Source organism: Neofelis nebulosa, chromosome 2, assembly GCF_028018385.1.
Source record: "Neofelis nebulosa isolate mNeoNeb1 chromosome 2, mNeoNeb1.pri, whole genome shotgun sequence".
NCBI lineage: Eukaryota > Metazoa > Chordata > Mammalia > Carnivora > Felidae > Neofelis > Neofelis nebulosa.
In genome coordinates this window covers 165,655,542-165,677,396 of record NC_080783.1, presented here as the reverse complement: position 1 = coordinate 165,677,396, position 21,855 = coordinate 165,655,542, and the positions used below count along the sequence as shown (strand labels likewise).

General features: G+C 39.1%; 1 long non-coding RNA gene across 1 annotated transcript in view; it reads left to right on the top strand.

Moving 5' to 3' along the window:
* LOC131504581 (uncharacterized) overlaps positions 1–21,158 on the top strand; it is an 83,082-nt gene extending 61,924 nt beyond the window's left edge. The window contains exon 6 of the long non-coding RNA XR_009258069.1: positions 17,136–21,158. This is a non-coding gene — a long non-coding RNA (uncharacterized LOC131504581). The remainder of the gene's footprint in view (positions 1–17,135) is intronic.
* The last annotated feature ends 697 nt before the right edge of the window (positions 21,159–21,855 follow it).

Genomic DNA, 21,855 nt, shown 5'->3' with positions numbered 1-21,855 from the left:
ACAACTGGGAATTTGCAAGTGCCGTGGCATTTTGGGTATTTAGGAAGGTGTGGCATTTTCTGGAAGGGGATGTATAAGCAGTCCATGCACTACCTTGGGTTTCCTCCAACTTGGTTGAAACGGCTCTTGTTCTCTTCACCAGTGTTGTTTGTGTCTTTAAATCCAATGCACACTTTACTGTGTTCCTCTAAGTCTGCCTCTCAGTAGAATTGAACACAGATGGCAACTTCCTGTCTTCAAATACTCTTCCCTGGTGACTCCTGAGATGCCATACACGTGTGCTTTTCAGACTTCTTGTCTTTTCCTTCCTTGTTTAGTTTTTTTTAATGTTGACCTTCCTTTGATAAACAGAATTTTAATTTTTGTGTGTACTTGAATTTTCAATCTTTTCCTGTATTTTAAATCTTTGAGTAAGGAATTCCTTAACCCAGGTTCATGAAGTACTTCTAAAATTTGTTATAAACATGTGAGGGCTTCTATTTGCTGGTCATATTTTAAGTAGAGATCCGGTCTTTTTTTTTTTTTCCTGTGTGTCTGACCATTTGTCCTAGAATTACTCATTGAATAGACCTCCCCCTCCTTCATCAATGATCTGCGAAGTCAGCTCTGTCATATATCAAAATTTATACAATTTTATTCAAAATTTATAAAACCATAGACCTGTGTATTAGTTATGTAACAAATTACCACAAATGTTTTGGTGTAAAACAACACAATTTATTACCTCACAGTTCTATGGATCAGAAGTCCAGCTCAGCTGGGTTTTCCTAAATGTTGAAAGTGTTGTCTGGGCCAGGCCCTTATCTGAAGGTTCGGGAGAATAATCTGCTTTCAAGCTTATTCAGATAGTTGGCAGAATTCAATTCTTTGAGGCTATAGCATTAATGCCCTCATTTCTTTGGCTATGAACCTGGTCCACTCTTAGCAACTCAAGGCCACCCATAGTCTTTGGCATGTGACCCTCCATATTCAAAGCCAGCAGAGGCATGTCAATTTCTCATTATGTTTCTAATCTCTGAGTTCATTTTCTTCAGCCAGCCAGAGAAAATTCTCTGCTTTTAAAGGGCTCATTTGATTTGATTATATTTGTTCACATCATCTCTATCTTTCTATATAACATAATCATATATGAGGGATATTTCATCATATTTGACCTCATTCAAAGTGAAGGATATTACCTAAGGGCGAGGATCATCGGGAGTCATTCTTGGAATTCTGCCTACCACAATCTATGAGCTTTCTAACCTGTACCATTGGTTTATCCTTGTGGCAATATCCACACTATCTAATCAAGTTCTATCAAGAATCCTTTTGGGGTGCCTGGACGGCTCAGTCAGTTAAGCTTCTGGCGTCGGCTCAGGTCATGACCTCATGGTTCGTGGGTTTGAGCCCCACCATTGGGCTCTGTGCTAACAGCTCAGAGCCTGGAGCCTGTTTCAGTTTCTGTGTCTCCCTCTCTCTCTCCCTTCCCCCACTCACACTTTGTCTCTCTCTCTCTCTCTCTCCCAAAAAAAAATAAAACATTAAAAAAAATTAAAAAAAAGAATCCCTCTAGCATTTTCACTGGAATTGCATTGGATCTATATAGTTTTATCTTATTTATTTATTTATTTATTTATTTATTTATTTATTTATTTAGTAGCCTTCACACCCAGCATGGAGCCCAATGCAGGGCTTGAACTCATGATCCTGAGAGCGACCTGAGCTGAGGTTGAGTTGAACACTTAACCGACAAAGCCAATAAGGCACCCCAGTTTTATCTTTTAGATATTGATTTTTAATTTAAAATATCATATGCCTCCTCATTCATAATTTTGTCCATAAACTTTGTGTATCTTTTCTTTGTTCACATGTCATAATGAAATGTTACAATGACCCCTGACCCAAAGCAAAATTTTTGACTTGAAGTGCGACTTCTAGAATGGTTGAGTGAGGAAGTCAAAAATTTTCTTCTCCCCAAAAAGCAAATATAAAACCAGACAAAACTGTCAAAAACAACCATTTTAGGATTTTGAAAATTGACCAAAGGCATCCATCTAGTTGAGAAGTATTTATTCAAGAAAAACCCCTAAACGTCAGTAAGAATGGTGGGAGTTGTGGCATTTTATCCTGGGGCTTCTGCCATTCTACGCTCCAGCTCTGCTGTTCAGTGATTTTACTGGGGGCATAGCAAGCTGTGAGGACTGACAGCCTCTTCCTCAGAGGGGACTGGCTCGCTTTGGAGTGGAACACAGATACCCAAGGGTATTGTCATACATGATAGGAAAATCCAGGAATAATAGCAAACAATTTAAGAAGGACAATATTGCAGCTAGCCTGAGATCACAATACTGCTTGGATAAGCAGTAGACTGACAGACCAGCCAGAAAATTCAAAGGGAAATCCAGAGATTGAGATAGTGATAGTGGGCCTTCATAAGTGTTCACTTAGTCATGGTGATTTGGAAGACTGTATGCATGCTCCAGGATATACTCACACAGAGGAAAGATCAGATAGGGCCTTGGCTATCTACTTGCCTCTGATGAATGTGAAGCCTTGAGTATGTGGGAAGAATAAGCTAGAGCAGACCTGTAAACTTCCTGAACTTTGATTACACTCCTTAAATACACACAGCTCCATTGGCAAAGAGTGGAAGCCTTACAAGATGTTAATGCATAACCTCTAATCAGTCACTGGCTGACCACTCAGCTGTGCTGACTCCTAGGGAGCCAGGCTTAAAAAATAAAACAAAAATACATTAAAAAAAAAAAAAAAGAGCAAACATTGATTGCTGCACACTATTGGGAAGACAGACTCTACAGAGTTAATCCTGGCAAGTCATTAAACAAAAAAATCAGCAACAACAACTACCCCTGGAGGGCATAAGAATCCAGAGTTGCTACCATATATTATGTAGAATTTCCAATTTAAAAAAATTATATGCAAAAAAAGCAAAATCAACAAATATAAACCCAGGAAAGTGTGCCCATACACAGGAAGAAAAATGAATGGGTTCATGACATGCCACCCCAAAATATGCCAACTTGGCGTTTTGATTATTTTGAATTAAAGGCACTTAAAAATAGCAGGTGCAAGAAAGGCAGTCTGATTACCCCTTTTCCTCCTGACAGCAGAAGTTGAAGGACCATGGGAGAGCTGCCCTCCCTATGCCAGGAGGAAAGAAACATCCTTATCACCAGAAGTGGAAGTCAGGGTCACGAGAATTCTGTACAAGCCCACCTTGTTAAAATAACTCTTATCTTCTTTCAGTCTCCTTATTTATTTTACTTTTCCACAATTGCCATTCTTGTTCAACCCAGTATATAAGTATTTAGGTTTTGCTACTTCTTTGGGTCTTCTTTTCCTTATGAAGGTGCCCATGTCATATAAACTAACATTAAATAAATTTGTATGTTTTTCTACTGTTAATTGGCCATATGTAAATTTAATTCTTAGACAGGCCCACCCAGAAACCTTAAGAGGGTAGAGATAAAGCTTTTGCCTCCCCAACAGTTTCTGGAGATGAGAATGGGATTGTACTGGCTGGGACACTGTTCACTCCAGGGACCGCAGCTGACAGAGCCCGGGACATTGACAAAGTCTGCAGTAGGTAAAGAGTTCTTACATGTCAGTCTCCCAGATCTCTGCCTGTACGTTCCAGTTAGATGAGAGTGGGAAGAGTCTCCTCTTGTCCTTTTCTCTTTCCAAGTTCACATTGGCAGAGGAAAACATTTGTGTAAGCTAGTTCTTGGGGTATAGCAACTCCAGTACTTTCCAAATACTCTTGTTTTTGATTGATTTCCTTCCTCCCAGAGATGGTCATTGTTTTTCTTCGTTTCTGTCTTTTGTGTCACTTGTCATAAGGAGGAGAATTATAGGGTAAAATACAAACATAGGTCCAAGAAGCCTGTTGTTTGAGCTGGCCTCATAGACTGCTAAGTTTATAGTTCTCATCAAGTCAGTATCTGTTTGGACAAACTTTGCTGTGGGTCACAAACTAAAAACCCAACAACTGGCTGATCTTCTCCTTTCATCTTGTTTTATGTCCTGAGATCTTAGCTTGTGACTACTAAGAATATCCTCTTTGGTCTCTGCCAGTGTTGGGGGGTGCGGGTAGGGCACAGGTGGTGGGGTTTTTATCAGGTGGCCAGCCAACAGGCTGGAAACCCAAGACAAGAAGTGACAAGCAGCATTCTCTTTGTCTAACCATGCCAGTTCTCAGGGGAACTGGTCTTAATAAAAGGCCCAGTCACCTTAACCTTCATTGCCTTGTTAGTGTGAGGGAAGTCCCATCCAAGTATTGCCTATCCTGTGTCACAAATGAGTAGGTCTGGGACTGGGGCAATTTCATGTTCTTATGGGACATTGGAGACATGGTTTTCACAAACACTATTATCATTTGTGATAATGAAGATCTTTGCTGAAGATCTTTGCTTACTTAGGGTCACTCTGGAAGTGAACTTTTTGGATCGTGGGGCTGCATCTTACATCCATGCTTGGAAAGTGACCTCTGGATCTTTCCATAAAAAGGCTTATTGGATTGAGTGACTACTGAAATAAATATAACCTTGAAGATCCTACTTGTCAATGGGCAGATAATGGATTGTTTGAATTGGAGAAACTTCTATATTTGAAAAAATTTTAGAAAGCTCTCATATTAAACAAATGTCTTATCAGTACTTCTGGGAAGATCAAATTAAAAAGAGGACGCAACTGGGGCACTTGCGTGGCTTAGTCCATTAAGTGTCCAACTTTGGCTCAGGTCATGATCTGGCGGTTCATGGGCTGGAACCATGCACTGACAGTTCAGAGCCTGCTTGGGATATTCTTTCCCTCCTCACCCCCTCTCTGCCTCCTCCCCGCTTGCACTTTCTCTCTCTTTCTCAAAATAATAAATAAATACACTTAAAAAAAATAGTGGACACAATGGCATGTAATGCCTAGCCTTATCAAGCTTAAAACAAAAATTTTAATCCATACCCACTTAAATCTTCCTTCTCCACCCACTTATACTCCCTGTACCCCCTACTTCTTGTCCCTGACCCTTCATATGATCTACTGAATCTCTGAGTCCCTCCCTCAAACCCTTCTTCTCAAAATCTGACCTTATCTCCTTAGCAAATTCTGTTAACTCTCAAAACTCCTTCAACTTACCCTCAAAATCTCTTAAACATATATCTTGCCTTTCCCTGCAAGATATACAGAGAGCACTCTGGCCTGATCTCCAGGCCTGGAATATACAGGTTACTTATGTAAATGCTGACAGCCAGGAAATAAATTTGCCATAATTTACACCTCCTCCTACTACCCCCAGCTCAGTAAAACAAACTCAGTCAACTCTAGGGCTTTCTATGCAGTGCCCCACCCTGTGGGTGTATCCTGGACCCCTCCCACAGAGAATCCATGTACCTTGGACAGCAGGTCCAAAGAATTCCAAAGTATGCTATTTTGCCTCTAATTCCGGAAGATCCTACCAAAGTTTATTTATTTATTTTTAGAGATCAGAGACAGCATGAATGGAGGAGTGGGGGGGAGAGAGAGAGAATTCCAAGCAGGCTCCTTGCTGCCAGTACAGAGCCCAATGCAGGACTTCAGCCCATGAACCACCAAGATCATGACCTGAGCCAAAATCAAGAATCAGATGCGTAACTGACTGAACCACTCAGGCACCTCTAATTTTTTTTTAGGTTTATTTATTTTGAGACCGAGAGAGAGGGAGAGAGCGCACACACTCGAGAGCAAGAGTGGGGGAGGGGCAGAGAAAGAGGGAGAGAGAGAATCTGAAGCAGGCTCTACACTGCCAGTGCAGAGCCTGAAGTGGGGCTCAAACTCATGTACTTGTGAGATCATGACCTGAGCCAAAATCAAGAGTTAGACACTTAAACAACAGAGCCACACAGGTGCCCTGATCCTGCCACATTTAGAGATGAGTTAGAAAGATGTGTGGCCTTTCACACCTCCATTCACAGGGACCTTGACTGGCTATTCAGGGTTATTCTTCCAACCCATGGTTATATGGTAGTTGTGAGATAGGCTAGATGGTCCCAGGAAGAAAATCACCCCCAACAGAGGAAACAGGTAGCCAGAACTTCTCCCAGACTCTCCTGCAAGTGACTCATCCAGGCCAATAGTCAGAGCTTGATAGTGGGGATAATAGAGGTCTTTTCCTCTAAGGTAGTCAGTTTTAAAGTTGAATGATACACTCAAAAGGAAGGGGAACATCCTAAGACCTTTGTGGTACACTTTCTACAAACATTACATTAAACCCTGAAACACCGGAATATAGAAATCTTTGAATTTCTACCTTAGTCTCTCTGATATAAAGAGACAAACCCAAAATAATGTCACTGGCTGGGCAGGTATCAGTATTATTATTGATATAGCTACGTAAGTCTTTGAAAATGGCTTATAGGAAAATAAGACAAAAATATTAAAATCAACAGCTGTTGCTGTGCATATCGAGTCTTTACAAGAACAAAAATGATGACTCTAAGAGTAACTCAGAGTCCACTCATTTTTCTCATCAATCACAGGGCCTTCCCTATTTGCCTCCAGACTTCTGTAGATATTGTGAAAAACTAGGACCTCAGAAAAACAATTATCCTGAACTTAAGTAAAAGGAAGCTCAGACAATTTCCCTAAACACCAGCACCCTCAGAAGGTCCATTTTTCTCTGCCTGTAGGATGATACCCCACTAATTGATGAGATAAACTAATTCTCAGTCACACCTCAGAACCTACTATTAAATTTAAATTGAGGATTGGAAGCTGTATATTGTTTTTAAAGTTTATTTATTTATTTTGACAGAGAGAGTATGCGCGAGAGCACTGGTACGGGCAGAGAGAGAGAGGGATAGAGAGAATCCCAAGCAGGCTCCTCACTGTCAGGTCACAGAGCCCAATGTGGGGCTTGATCCCACAAACCACGAGATCATGGCCTGAGCTGAGATCAAGAGTTGGATATTCAACCTACTGAGCCACTCAGGCACCCCTGGAAACTGTACTTCTTAAGTAACACTGGTGCAGTTCTCTCTACCACTCACTCAGGATTATCGCTGTCATCTCTGATTCTATTTAAGCTGCTGGAGTGTCTGGACAATGTATTCCATTACCCATATCTCAGGCCACCCCAATATCCTTAGTCCCTCTTAATACCCCTCATGCCTTTCTTATTTCTGAATCCTCACCAGTGATCTTTTAGTTAGGGATGTGGTGTGTAACTTAATGCCACCATACAATGCTGTAAGGAAGGCATTTTTATTTCCATGCCCTTGGACTAAACCTCAAGCTTGCTACTTTCCTTAATGAAAACCTGTCTCAAATTAAAATCCTCTGAAGAAGATGCTACCTTAAAATTTGCACCACTACTCTCTGGGCCTCACATGCAAATGAGACTGGATTGCACTGAGTGAGTGTAGATCCTGTGCAAGTTTCCTGGAAAAAGAACACATTTTTCCTATTAGTAGCCCAGTATACCCCTCAGGAGAGGCAGAATTAGGAATTGAACCTATAATAGACTTTTTTTTTTTTTTTTTTTTTTTTTTTTTTTTTTTTTTTTATAGCAGGATGTTCTTATCTTTACTTCCTCACCCTGTAACATCCTAATCTTGGCAAAAAAAGGGGGGGGGGATTTTATTCAAATGGGAATGAAATCTGCCCATTTGTACAAGATCTAAGGGTATAAACTCCTTTGTAATTCCTCGCCACCCGTAGTTTCTAATCCAGCTACCATTCTTACCTTGATTCCTGCTGACGCAGCCTGGTTTACAGTAATTGATGTCTGCTGAGCCCTCTTTTCAATTCCATTGCATTCTGACTTGCAATTTCTCTTTGCATTTATTTTTAGAGGGAGACAGTTGACATGGAGACTCACATCCCTGAGGGATATTTTGAGTCTCCCTCAATATTCTTCCAAGTCCTTAAAGCCAACTTAGATTCTGTAGCCTTTACCTGAGGCTCCACACTTGTTCAGTATGTTGATGACCTTTTACTCTGTAACTAAACTGCACACAGTGCTCTTATAGATTCTCTCATTCTCCTAAAGGCACTAAAAGCAGCCATAAAGCCTCCCAGAGTCTAAACTTCAATGGGTACAAACAACTGTGACCTACTTAGGACATGAGATATCTCAGGCACTCAAAAGCTAACTCCAAAATGCCTTGACTCAATTTTGTCCATTCCTCTCCCTAAAAAAATGCAACCACATATATTTCTAGGGGCAGCGGGCTATTGTCACCAATGGATTCTTAACTTTGTTGCTTTTGCTAAGCTTCTGCATGTTCTCCCCACCATACCACCTCAAAGCCCATTTCCTAGGGCTCCCCCACTCCCTGCAGAGGCATTAATTTTCTTTGAAGCTCTGAAATGAACATTGTCACACCCCCAGATCTCAACTTACCTAATTTTGACAAACCTTTTCAGCTATATTGCCATGAAAATAATGGGATTGCTATAGAACCACCTTTTACCTTTCAGATATGTCCTAAAGCATATTTCTCATATCGGTTGGACCCTGTAGCAGCAGGCATGGTCCTGTACCTGTGTGTGGTATCTGTGGTAGCTGCGACAGCTGCCCTAATTGACGAGGCCAGTACTCTTACATTAGGCTCCCCTGTTCACTTCTATGCTCCCCATGCTGTGTCTGCTCTCTCACAAGTGCATAAGACACAGCATCTCTACATGGCCATAGACCACCTATGAACAAGCCCTACTAACAGTCTTTCCATCATCTTACATCATTGTAACACTTTAAATCTGACTATTCTATTGCTCCCTGATGATTCCATGTGACTGCCTTGTGACTATAGAATTGGTCCCAAAGCCACCAGAAAGCTTCTTAGATGCCCCTTTAGACAACCCAGACTTACTTCCATTTTGCGGTGACTCTTGTCAATGACATTTCTGGGGAAACATAATAACTGGTTATGCCTTAGGTTCCCCACATGAAACACAAGGCATACTCTTTGCCCACTGTAAAATCAGACTGAATTGCTAAACTTACAGATCTTACTAAAGCTTGCACACTGATGAAAGGAAAAACTGCTATTTACATTGACTCCAGACATGCTTTTGGAGTCAGCCATGCTGTTGGCACAATGTAGAAACCTCACAGATTGTTAACCTCTGTTGGTAGTCCTATTGCCAATGGGCATGATTGGTCCTACTATAAGCTATACACCTCCCTACTAAAATTGTTCATTTTCCACCTCATACTAAGGAGACCAATACTGTATCTCTAGGAAATAATACGGCTGACAAAGGTGCTAAACATACAGCCTGAAATAGACCCCCTATTTTATCACTACCCAATTTATAAACTTGCCTTATCTTTGATTGATATTATTGATTATCAAATGTCCCCAAGTCTGACAAAGACAATGAATACAAAAGCGTGCCCAGTAATTAACCAGATTATACATTGTGCTAAGCGAACTTCTGTCGTCCTTTTTCTTTTGACCTTTCGGCTTGCACTTATCTCCCATCAATGGGGACATATGTGCAGATGGGGGATAGTAATGGAATTAAAAGATAATTGGTTCTGTTCTGGCATCCACACGATTTCTGACCAAATTATTTCCCAGTGTACTGCTTGTAAATGTCACCAAAGTTTTAGAAGAAACCAACTTGCTTTAGGAAGTCTTCCAAGGCCCACATTGCCCCTTGCAGTACTCCAAATGGATTTTACAGATTTGCCTCCAGCTTTAGGCCATTCCCACTGCATGGTACTTGTCTATGTGTTTAGTGGATGGACTGAATGCTATTGAACTAGATGTGCTGATGCCACAACAATAGTAAAGAAATTAATAACTTAGATTTTTCCTTGTTTTGGCATTATTTTATGGATTGAATCAGATCAAAGAACTCATTTGACAGCAGAAATAAGTTGCTGCTTGCAAAACCTCTGAGATACTCATTTCATACCTCAATCATAGGACAACTGGAACATAAAACTCAAGACATAAAAAGGATTTTAGGAAAAGTCTGTCAAGAAAATGGACTTAAATATTATCTCTTACCCTTATAAAAATCTAGAATACTCCAAATAGGGGACATGGTTTATCCCCTTTTGAAAAGTAAAGTTCGGTTGCCCTATGCCTACTGGCATCTCTAAACCTTCCATTCCCAGACTGAGTGAACATTATGGGGACTTTAGTGAGCAATGTGAGATTATGATTAGCTATATACAAGAATTAGTTAGGATACTTGGAACAGATCATCAATAGGTAAAAAAAAAAAAAAAAAAAGTCACAACCTCCAAACATCCCTTACCATCCATTTCCACCGGAAAGGTGGATAGAGCAAGGTTTTTAGAAGATAGTACACACTGTCATCTCACTGAGAATGACCTTATCAAGTACAGTAACCATTTACACTGCCATCAAAACAAAAGAAAAATCCTCCTGAATTCCTATAAGCTATGCCAAACTAAACCCAGATCAGCACTCCCAAGACAACTGGAAGACCATTCCTACAGGTAACCTTACAGTAAGGATTTCTAGGATCAATTCCCAAGCCCAAGAAGCATATGATATCATGAAGTAAACAGCTTTCCCCAAGAACATGGATTAGAAACTATACTTTCATCTATTTTCTCTTTCTACTAAGTCTCCTAGTCTACAAAAACAAAAAATAAAACAAAGTAAAACAACACTGTTACTTTAAGTGAAGCCTCCTCTTTCTTTGACCATTTACTTAAAGGCTTACTAAAGATTGCTTATCTCAGTCTTATTCTCCCTCTGTTCCTCCGCTATGGACTTTTTCTCAAATTGTGTCTTGCTCTTATTAACCCTCACTGTGTTTTTCAACAGGTCAAGCATAGACCTGACATTCCCTTACTCTGGTTTTCCAAACACTGGCCACATTAACTAACTAGTCTGGCTATTGGTCATGTCAACCTCTAGATCATGCAAAAGAACCTGAACTGATTTTTGTTCCTGCCCATATGAACTACCTCTGGCAAATGGATATATGACAGGGTATGGTATCCACATCCACGAAAACAATATTACTTTGTTTCCCCTTCTGCTAATCGGACATGAGAAAACATTTAAAGATTCTCAAGGACTGTTCTTTGCTCAGGTAAAGTCATTAGAAGGGAATTTTTCCCTCTGTGTTGAAAACAGGAATGGTGCTGGATCCTTCCTAGGTGACATACCAGGGCAATATTACAGTAAAACTCTGGTTTGGCTCCCTAGGTGACGTCTTCAAGCCTCACAAAGGTCATAGATGGCCCTGGCACTGACTCTTATAGTACAAACACATGTCAAATCACTAGATGTTACAGCTAGCTCACAGGCCACCCTTATGCAGTCTGGGGTGGCTTAGTTGCTCCCCTAATTATGCTCCCCAACACCCAAGATTACATATGGCTAGACCAGAATTATGGACTAGGTCACAGTATTTTAGCCAGGTAACAAAACCAAGTCTCATAACTGCCAAACTTGAACTATAAATCTTCTATATCAGATACTTCACAATCTATTCTGTTCCTATGGATGGATATAAATGCATGGAAAATGGGAGGTATCAGATGACAGATGACAGATGACAAAACACACCAAACACCAACCTGATGCATCAAAAATTTCATTCCGATCTTATTTGATGAGGTATATGAAGGATTCAAAAATGGGCAGGACAATATGGACTTGGATACCTGATGCCTTCTGTCACCAGTGCTCTACTTCAAATGTAAGCCAAATTGCAAACTTGGGTACCTTTGTTTATAAAGTACTGCTGCATAAACATACTAAGTGTACTAGGCACAATGTCATAGAAGACCCACAGTTCTAAATTGTTTTCAGCATCGAGACCCCTTTTCCCAGGCTTTGGTAGTGCTGAGCTGGAAAAGGCAGTTTGTAATCTTTCCATAATAATAGAAACGGAGTTCAAACTTCAGTGTGCAAACATTGGAAGCACTTCAAATGGAAGTTAATAGTCTAGCCTCTGTTTCATTCCACAAATGTGCCCTGGACACACTGATGGCCCAGTTAGGAGCAGCTGGTGCAATTACTGGTGGGGAATGCTGTTCCTGTGTAAATCACATGGGAAAATAGTGTCTAATCTGCACCTTTAAAGGACAAGATAAACACTCTCCATCAGATGTATGAGGCTCAACTAGTTTTTTTTTTTTAATTGGATTGGACTATTCCCAAGGATGGGAGACTGGTTTGATGGAATATGGAGAAATGTGCTTAGATTTTTTTCTTTTCTGCTTATTCATTCTTGTTCCAATCTATGTTCTACTCTTCCTTTAAAGATTCCTTGCCAGTCAGTTACTAACTCATTTCTTCTCTGCACAGTCAACAGCTCAGCTTTTAATATGTGAAACTTTGGGGAATTTCTCAGATGGAGGAAATAAAGGGTTCAGGACATGCCACCCCAAAAGAAGTTGTCTTGGCATATTGATTATTTTTGAGTTAAAGGAACTTAATAGTGAGTGTAAGAAGGGAACTCTGTTTTTCCTTTTTCCTTCTGGAAGCAGAAAGTAGAGCTGCCTTCCCTATATCAGGAGGAAAGAAACATCCTTGTCACCAGAAATGGGAGTCAAGACCAGGAGAATCCTCTACAAAGCAACCTTGTTAAAATAACTCTCAATATTCCTTTGTTCTCGTCATTTATTTTAATTGCTTTTCCACAATTGCCACCCTTCATTCAATGCAGTCAGTATATAAGCATTTAGGTTTTATCACTGCTTTGGGTTTTTATTTCACTATGTAGTCTCCCGTGTCATGTAAAACTAATATTAAATAAATTTGCATTTCTCTTGTTAATGTGTGTTATATCAATTTAATTCTCAGGCCCAACTGGAGACTCTAAGAGAGTAGAGGTAAAATTTTTTGTTTCTCCTACAAAAGCAATCAATAGAAACTTTCTCTGAGGGGGCCATATATTGAACTTAGCAGAGGAAGACTTCAAAGCAATTATTATGAGCATGTTTAAAGGAACCAGTACCTTAAAAAATAAAGAGAAATATAATAGTGATTAGTCAAATAGAGGATATCAATAAAGAAATACACATTATTTAAACAATCAAACAAATTCTGGAATTGAAAAGTACAATAATTGAAATGAAAATTTCACTAAAGGGGCTCAATAACAAATTTCAGCTGGCAGAATAAAATGAATCAGTGAAAGTGAAGATAAATCAAGAATTATGAGAAATTACAGAAAGAAAAATGAACAGAGTCTCAGAGACCTGAGGAGTACCAACAAGTGATCCAACATAAGTGTTTCAGAAGTAGAGGAGAGAAAGAGGAAGAAAAATATTTAAGAAATAATGCCAGAAAATAACTAATATATATATAATATGTACATATTATATATATGTATATAGTAAAAGACATCTGTGTTACTCCGCTCAAGCTGCTGTAATAAAATACCCTTTACCGAACAGCTTAAACAACAGATACTTATTTCTCACAGTTTTGGAGAATAAGTCCAAGATCAAGGTACTTGCAGATTGAGTTCCTGATGAGAACCTTCTTCCTGGCTTGCAGATGGCTGCTTGTCCTCACATGGCAGAGAGAAAGCATTCTGGTCTCTTTTCCTCTTCTTATAAGGGTATGAATCCCAATATGGAGGCCCTTCCTCATGACCTCATTTAAACCTAATTACCTTACAAAGGCCCCACCTCTAAATACCATCATAGTGAGGATTAGAGCTTCAACATATGAACATTAGGGGGACACAAACATTTAGTTCATAACAGCATCCTACAAATGAATTTAAGTGGTGCACTAGAAAATATTAAATACAATAAAAGCAATAAAAGCAGAACAGAAATACAAAAAATGCATGATATAAATCCGAATAAAATTTCAACAAATATGTTGAAAGTAAAAGCATTTGACAAACGTATATTGGAAACTGACAATACCTGTTGCTGGTAAGGATGCGATAGGAACTCTCATTTATTGCTGGTGGGTACATAGAAATGGACTCATTGGAAGACAGTTTGGCAGTTTCTTATAAAGCTAAACATAATCTTATGAGCCAGCAATGTGCTCCTAGATATTTATCCAACTGATCTGAAGCCTTATGTCACAAAAAACCTGCACATGAATGTTTATAGTAGCTGTATTTACAATGGCCAAAAGCTGAAAACAACCAAAATGTCCTTTAATAGGTGAATAGGTAAACTGTGGAGTGAAATGTTATTCAGTGATAAAAAGACATGAAGCCATAAAAAGGCATGATAAATTTTAAATGCATATACTAAGTAAAATAAACCATTTTTAAAAGGCTGCATACTCTATGATTCTAATATATGGCAATCTGGAAAAGAGAAAACTAGAGACAGTAAAAAAGATCAGAGTTGACAGGAGATAGGAGTGCAGGGGAAGTCCCAGTAGATGAAGTACAGGGAATTTTTTAGGGTGTTGAAAGAATTTTGTGTGGTAATATAATTGTGGATATAGGACACTATGCATTTGTCAAAACTTTAGAGCCAAGAGAGTGAACTTCAATTATGCAACTATTAAAAAATCATTTAGGAGGCAGAGGAATCCCAAGATTGAATCCAGTATGTGACAACACTGTCTCTCTTGTATGTCTTAAAAATGTGTAAAACAACCTCACTGAAGGGGGTTGGGTAAGAGGTGCTGACCTAAGTAACTCTGGAAATGAATGAAGTCTATAAATAGTGACAAAAGAAACTATGCATATGCACTGTCACTAGTTGATAAAGTTATTTCCCATGGGCATACAGCTTAACAATTCTGATACTGCTATTCTGGAATTGAACAGGTAAGTAAACTGATGTCATGATGGGAGTCAGCTGTTTGGTGATGTCTCACTGTTACAATGATAAGTCATGTCCACAGTATGTATCCTTGATAAACAAAAGGAGAGGGCTAGAAGGATTCAAGTGGAAATGGACTAGAGTTTGAGACATTAGTATGAACTCATGTTAGGCTTAATATCAATATAGATGTTTATATACAGAGATGTGTATGTGTGCAGGTTAGTACATACATGTATATTTCCTTGCTCTGTCATCTGAGCAGGCCAGTAGCAATTAGCACACTTAGTGCTCAGATTTTGGTTTCTAATGACACTCACCAATAAAAGGAACCAGGGCTTCTTGGAGAACTAGTTGATTCTAGGTCTAGGACAGGAAATATACAAAATGAGCCTGGATCATCCTACAGTGTCAGAAAGTAAGGAAGTGTTCAAAAGCAAGCTAACAAACAGACACCCACAGTATTGGACATACATCTGAGGGACACAGGAACTAAATGAAAGAACTCCCAGTGGCCAAAGCTGGAATAATTTAAGCAACAAAATTTGTAAGATACTATTGGGCCATAATCCAAATTATAAAATGGGTATCCAGGAGTCCATACTGATACAAATAAGTGATTGAATAAATATTAACTGGGGTGAAGAGACAGATCTCCCATGCAGAAGAATTCCAAGTTTGGGCTGTATATAGTGACTTTCTTACAAAGAGTACGGTATGAAAAGGAAGGAAAAATGAGTAACTTTACAAGAGAGAAACCTGACAAACATTTACCTCAGTCAGCTAAGCAAGCTCAACATCAACAGTTATAAGTCATATTGATAGTATATATACTTGATAAGATGTGATGAAAATGACACTTTACCTTTGTGGTTTTCCTCTCAAATGCATAACCCCAGTCTAATCACAAGGAAAACATAATAATGGAGGGACATTACACAAAGTACCTGGCCAGGATGCCTCAGATATGTTAAAGTCATCAAAAACAAAGAAAGTCTGAGAAACTCTCATGTCAAGGGGAGAATGAGTAGACATGATAAGCAAATGTAATGTGGCCTCCTGGATGGGATCCTGAATCAGAAGAGGACAAAGAAAAACTGAGGAAATCTGATTAAAGAATGGACTTTAATTAATAATAGTGTATCAGTATTAGTATTTAGTATTAGTTTTAGTATTAGTAATTTTAATAAATGTACCGTACCAATGTAAGATGTTAATAATAGGGGAAAATTAATGTGAGTTGTGTGGAAACTCTGTATTTTACAATTTTTGTAAATTTTCTGTAAATCTAGAACTTTAAAAAATATAATATTTAAAAAATGTATATATATATCTATATATATCTATATATATATATATCTGTGTACCTGTGTGTGTATGTATCATGAAAGCAGTAACCATAAAAATGTTATAGTGGCATGGGATACCTGGGTGGCTCAGTTGGTTAAGCATATGACTCTTTATTTTAGCACAAGTCCTGATCTCGCAGTTTGTGAGTTCAAGACCTGCGTTGGGCTCTGCACAGACATTGTGGACCCTGCTTGGGATTCTCTCTCCATATCTCTCTGCTCCTCCCCTGCTCTCTCTCTCTCTCTCTCTCTCTCTCAAAATAAATAAATAAACTTAAAAAAATTAAAAAAAATAAAATACATATATTTTTTAAAAGTTATAGTGGCTCTAATAATGTCAGGTAAAATAGAATTTAAGGCAAAAATATAATAGATAAAATGTGATATGTCCATAATGCCCATATAATGAAATATTATTCAGCAATAAAATGGTATGAACTATTGATACCCACTACAACATAGATGAACTTCAAAAACATTATGCTGATTGGAAAAAGCCAGATGCAAAAGATCTATTGTTATAGATTCCATTTATACCAAATGTCCAGAAAAGGCAAACCTATAGAGACAGCAAGTAGATTAGTGGTTGCCTCAAGCTGGAAGTGGAAAAGTGGTTTGGCTGCAAATAGGCATGAGGGATCTTTTTGGGGTGATGGAAATGTTCTAAAATGGGATTGTGGCGATGACTCTAAATTTAATTTTACTGAAGATCATTGAACAGTACGTTTAATCTGAGGCAAATTTTAGGGGGGGGCAGTGAAACTTCTGATGTATAAATTATATGTCAATAAAGCTGTTTAAAACATAAAAAAATAAATTTAGATAAGTTAATGATTAACAAGCAGATTAATATCAATATTGGACATTTCTATGGCCTATAATAATGAACATGATAGCCCTGGCACAGAAGCAGGCCAAGGAGTCAATTTAATCATAGGTCATGCTGCATTATGCTTAGGCAAGGTGCTGGCTTTGTTTAGTTTTGCCTTTAAAATGTTGTAATGAAATTTTGCCCTACTTTCTAAGAACTTAAATTACATTTCTTCGTCCTTTTTTCTTCGTAGTTGGAGAATTTGTGGCACATTGACTGAACAAAACACAGTCTTGTTCTTATGACTCCTTGCCGGTGTGATGTGGAATTACACTCTCCTGAGGACATGGTCAGCACTTAAAGCCCCTTCGTTCTCAATGTCCAGAGAAAGCTGTTTCCAAGCTCTTCCTCACCAGCCATGGTGGCCTCCTGGTCTTTGCTGGGAATCTGGGAGGCAGACACAATAGCTAGACAACCTCAAGGCTGGCTAGAATTCTGTTCCTTCTGGCTTACCAAAGGGCAAACCCAGGGTCAGTAGGTCCTTCCCAGTGTTGGATGGTCACTTTCAACCAGCCCACAGATACACTGTGGAAGCAAACCTCAAGAGCAGCAAAGCCTGTACAAAGAGGTAATTCATACACAAGGGTAGTTCTGTGGTAGTTGGTAGACCCCCAGTGGGACATGTAAGTTCATCACCAGCCTGAATTGAGTTATGAGAAAGTTAAAATCATCACCATCATCATTAGTGATACAAAGATGGTAGGGAAGAAGAGAGCTGTTCTGAGTTATTCTTGTTTCCCAGCATTTTGTGAGGTGTCCTATCTCTAGGCCTTTGTATATACTTCTCTCTTCTGTCGTGTCTCTCTTCCACGTAGGAAAATCTTTTAACACTGTCAAGATTCAACTCAAATGTTCTTTCTTCCAAGCTTTCCTTGACTCCCTTCACTTTAGTGAAGGAGGTACACTCTCCTTTGTATGCCTTGGGGCTTGGTGCCTGTCCTGGTTTTTGTCTTCCTCTATTATACTCTAATTGATACTCTATTATATCATGTGCCTTCCTGTTCTCAGCCTTAGATGAAGAGTATCTTGAGGAGCTCAGTTGAACTGTTGATTCATCTCTACATCCCAGTACATAGTACAGTGACCGGCATGGAGAAGGAGAAGTGGCTCATAATAAATATTCCATTAATGAGCAAGGAATGAGTAAAAGAAGAATGAAGAGAGACCAGCCTCCAGAGGAAACTTTGAAGTTTCCTCTCACCCTATTCCTGTATCCCCCAGTTGGCCTGGGTTGCCACACCCTTTGTGGGATCTGTGCTATTTCTAGCCCATTTTTCAAAAACATTTTTATTATAGGTTGAAACATGCAACTTTGAAAATTGTCTTTCAAGTTCATGGCCTTCAACCCTAGAATTAGGTTGCAAATATGTGTCTTTGGTTGCTAGTAATGAAAAAAAGATTGAATGGGGAGAACTTTCCATGGGAAGGACATATAATAATGTTACAAAGAGCAGTCTTTATAACATTGCAAGGGAATATCATATTTTTTTCCAAATGCTTTACAAGGATGTTGGGGAAGAGTATGACCTTAGGCCTCACCAATTCTTTCTCTATGGTTCTACGTATTGACTTGCAAAGAGGCCACACTGCATTGCTCTTCGCCAAGGTAAGCACTTAGAAATGCATTTGTTCATGTCCTGCCTCCCATATTTGTGAACCAAACTCATTTCATACTTCCTTCTTATCTCTGAGCAAAGAATTTACTGAGATAAACAGATACATAGCATGTCCCAAAAGCACAATGCACCTCTTTCACAAACTTGATCTCCCTTTCTCCTAACATACAAACCTCTTCTAGAAATATACTTGTTCCACTGTTAGTGTTCCCTGGAAAGCAGTCCTACCTCAAATTCAACACACACCCAGATATTTTTGGAAAATTTTTGTTGTCTTGTACCTGATTAGGTTTGGTAGTATTGAAGGGTGTTAAAATTTAGCCTCCCTTAGTGCATCAATTCAGGGTAAATCCACATTTCGTGCTCTCACATAAAAACTTAATGCAGTGTAGACCCTTGTGTGTGTGACTGTTTCTTCCATGACCTTGAAGGTAGAGAGTGGGTCTAGTTCCCTTCCTGATACCCACGGCCTAATTCTGGGCCTGACATCAAAAAGGTACTTGATAAAATGTGACTTTTAACTTTGAGCACTTAGAAGCACATGACTGTGTTTAGCACCTGAAGGGCAAGTGTTAGCAGAAGGATGAAAAATTGGGGATGTTTGGGCAGCATTTGAGAATTATTGGTAGCCAGGAAGATCTCTTCAATGAGGAAAGGCAAGGCAGCTAGTGGAAGACAGTCAAATGGGGCAGAGGAACTTGAAAAAGGGAATAGACAAAGAACCACTGTCAGGCTGGGCTCTTCCTCCTTACCTGTCCTCAGCTCTAGGACCCATTGAACTTCTTTGGGTTTTTCTTTGTAGTCCCACCTGCTCCAATTCTGGCCAGGAGAGTTGCAGTGCAGGATGAGTAATTGTAAGCAGGTGGAGAACAGTAACTGAATGTAAAGTTTAGGAATTTAGTCAAGAATTTTGAAGTTCTGTTAAAATGTCAGGCTGCACTATGATATTTCACTGCTCAAGGAGTAGACCTTCTAAATGACTAATCATCTTTCCTCTGTAAAATGTAGTATGCTCCAGTGGAAACAGCCCATGAACAACAGCCTGGTGTTCCATTTCTCCAAGGTCTGCCAGAATTGCTGCTGGGTTGATTTGGAGGATTGGCTGGGTTGGGCTAAGGTTAAGCCAAGAAGATTTTTTTCAAAGTGGCATTTGGGGGTAACTACGGTATGTTCCCAAACAACAGATGATGAAGACAAAGAGATGTGATCGTAAAGGTATGTGACCTCAAAGGTATCTAACTTTGGTCTTTTGCCAGATTCTTATTTGTCAAAATATCCCAGAGAATGTCAACCAAAGGTCATGTTGGAAGAAAAATTACAATTTGCCAAATTTGTTTTTAACTTCAGTTTTTTAAGAAGTAGGAAATAAACAGTGGTTAGACTGAAGGTGTCTTTTTGTTTAATTGTGAAGACACTTTTAGAATATCTTAAATGCCTTCCAAAATTTGGTAGTTAATATTTAAAGTATAAATATTTAAGCAAAATAAGAAACTTGCCTATTGGGCAAAATGAGAAATTTTGAACTCTTCCTTTGAGTTCAGAGTGTACCATCTGTAACTCTGTACCCGAGTTCTTGGCATGTAGTGGGAGTTCATAAACATTTGGCGAGTGAGTGGGGAAGCTAAAAACCAACTGCATTATGCAATCCTGCTCTGCTATTTCAGTTGGAAGCAGATAGTTGGTTATACCTAATGGAGCCTTAACATTGTGATTCTTTTGCTATAAAAGTAGATAGAGTGAGAAGACAGGCACAACTTTAAACTACCTATTCTCAACAGCAAGAAGACTATTTTATTAGAAATGCGTGTGTGTACTTGTGTTTGTAGGAAAAGCTTACAATGCAACAGAACCAGCTTTCTGAAAATTGGCCATGCAATCTTTGTAATCAGTACTTCATGTGCTTGTCGTCGTTACAAATGGGTGAGCAGATAACTCCAAGATTCTATAAGGCCACAGTGATTTAATTAAACTAATGGTGGTATCATTTTGCATTTTTCTTGATTGCAAAGTCATATATTTTTTAATTGTACAAAATAAAAAAGCAGAAAGAAATGAAAACTCAGAGTCACTACTATTGATACGTTTTTAGAGTATTTTTAGTGCAAAGATATGTAATAGGCAGAATTCCAAGATGGGGTTATTCTTGTGATTATGTGATGTTACCTGGAAAAAGGAATTTTACAGAGGTAGTTAAGTTACTAATCAGTTGACCTTAAAATAAGGACATTATTCAGGTGTGGGCCTAACCTAATGATAGGAATCCTTTAAAAGCAAAGTTTTCTTTCCCTAGTTGAAGAAGTAAAAGTCAGAGATTCAAAACATGAGAGGAATTCAACATTCCAGCCAACATTGCTGGCTTGAAGATGGAGAGATCCACAAGTTGAAGAATTTGAGTGATGGGGCGCCTGGGTGACTCAGTCAGTTTAGCATCCAACTCTTGATTTCAGCTCAGGTCATGATCTCATGGTTCCTGAGATTGAGCCCCACATTGGGCTCTGCACTGACAACTCGGAACCTACTTGAGATTTTCTTCTTCCCTCTCTCTGCCCCCACTTGCGTGCACATACTCTCCCTCTCTCTCTCTCAAAATAAATAATTTTTTTTTTAAAAAAGAATGTCAGTGATATGTAGGAGTTGGAAGTGACTCCTAGCCAACAGCCAGAAAGTGAATGGAGACCTCAGTCTTACAGCCAGAAAGAACTGGATTCTTCTAACAACGTGAATGAACTTGAAAACAAATTCTCATACAGAGCCTCCAGCTTAGCCAACATCTTGATTTCAGTATTTGAGATCCTAAGCAGAGGACGTAGCTAAAGCACAGGTCATAGCTAAGACAGATCTAACCCAGACTACAGATCCACAGAAACTGTGTGATGGTAAGGGGGGGTTCTTTACAGCTGCTAAGTGTGTGGTAGTTATGTCACAATAAAAGAGTAATATAGATTTTCCAGTACCTGAAAGTGAGGTCTGCCCCACAATAATAAATATCTGAAGTCTGGAAGTGGCTTTGGAATCAGGCAATAGCTGGAGGCTGGAAGAATTTTGAGGTTTATGATAGGAGAGAGCTAAAATTGCCTTGAACGGACTGTTAGCAGAAACATGGACACTGAAGATGCAGCTGATGAAAGTTCATCAGGAATTGAGCATTATAGTGAAAACTTAAACTGTTTTGGAGAAATCGTAAATCACCATGAACAGACTGTTATTAGGAACTTGGGTTTTGAGAACACTGCTGGTGAGGACTCAGAAGGAAGTACAAAGCATGTTATTGGAACTGGAGGAAGGAGGAAAATCCTT